The sequence below is a fragment of the Arachis ipaensis genome, chromosome B06 (assembly GCF_000816755.2).
Source record: "Arachis ipaensis cultivar K30076 chromosome B06, Araip1.1, whole genome shotgun sequence".
NCBI classification, from domain to species: domain Eukaryota; kingdom Viridiplantae; phylum Streptophyta; class Magnoliopsida; order Fabales; family Fabaceae; genus Arachis; species Arachis ipaensis.
In genome coordinates, this window is record NC_029790.2 from 8,320,482 (window position 1) to 8,321,959 (window position 1,478).

Here is a 1,478-nt window from a genome sequence, read left to right on the forward strand (position 1 = left end):
GTTTTGAGAATTTTGATTTTATAGCCACTTTGTTTTTCGACAAACGTCTTGAATGTCTTAAAGACATCACATGCTTCTGATTTCTGCTTCAAAAAGTATACCCATGTATATCTACTAAAATCATCAATAAAAGTGATAAAGTACCTGCTACCACCATTATTTGGAACTTCTACAGAACAGAGATCTGAATACACAATTTCAAGTAATCTTCTAGCTCTCCAAGACTTTCCTGTAGGGAATGGATCTCTGTGCTTCTTTTCCAGTTGACAAATCTCACAAACACAATTGGGAATATGAATCCGTGGTAGACCAGAAACAAGTCCTTTTCTTGACAGGTAGTTTAGGCCAGAAAAATGAAAGTGCCCAAACCGCATATGTCATAACCAGTTATCATCAAGTATTACAGAACTCATGCAAGAGGGATTAACATGTTGAATTTTTAACGGAAACATTCTGTTTGAAGTCATCTTTACTTTATCAATGAACCTTCCATTGTTGTCAAACACAGTGCAATATCCATGATAAGTTATCATCTTATATCCCTTCTCAGATAATTGCCCCATACTCAGTAAATTGTAATCAAGTTCAGGAGCATAGAAAACATCAGAAATATAACTCAGAGAACCATCGAGGACACCCGCATGGAGCTCGCCACCACCATCTCCGATCTCAACCAGACCACAATACCCAGTAGGCGCCACCACGACTCGCAGACTCTTCTGAGTGCAGCCATGACCAACTTGTACACGTGTCTCGATGGCTTCGCTTACTGCAAGGGGAGTCACGTGAGGGAAAGGTACCTGCAGGACAAGTTGTTTCAGATTTCTAATCATGTTAGTAACTCCCTCGCCATGCTCAAGAAGGTTCCCGGAGTGAAGAAGCCTTCCAAATTGGAGGTCTTCCCGGAATATGGGAAGATGAAGGGACATTTTCCCACCTGGATTACTAACAAAGACCGCAAGCTGCTTCAAGCTTCTGTGAATCAGACTAAGTTCAATCTTGTTGTGGCCCAAGATGGCACTGGAAACTTCAAAACTATAGCGGAGGCGCTGGCTGCTGCTCCCAACTCGAGCACAACCAGGTACATGTGTTGTTTAATTTGAAGATTAAAAAATGAGTGATATGCTGATTGCATTGTGTTGCTAATAGGTTTGTGATACACATAAAAGCTGGAGCGTATTTTGAGAACGTGGAGGTGATTAAGAAGAAGACGAATTTGATGCTGGTGGGTGATGGAATCGGAAAAACCGTCGTGAAGGCCAGTAGGAATGTCGTCGACGGCTGGACCACTTTCCAGTTCGCTACTTTTGGTGCGTTTTCTTTCCTACTGCCATGTTTTTTCCACTTAGCGTAATTGCTACGGTTTTAGTTTCATATTCGCTCTTTAATTTGGAAAAGGAAAAGAATAAATATAATTGGATTAAAGAGGAAAATAAATAATGTGGAAATTAAAGGTGAGCATAAGATTCTTCGAATCT

At 40.7% G+C, this 1,478-nt stretch overlaps 1 pseudogene; it reads left to right on the forward strand.

Annotated features, from left to right (window-relative positions):
* The window catches only part of LOC107645660, a 4,053-nt pseudogene continuing 3,096 nt past the window's right edge, over positions 522–1,478 (forward strand).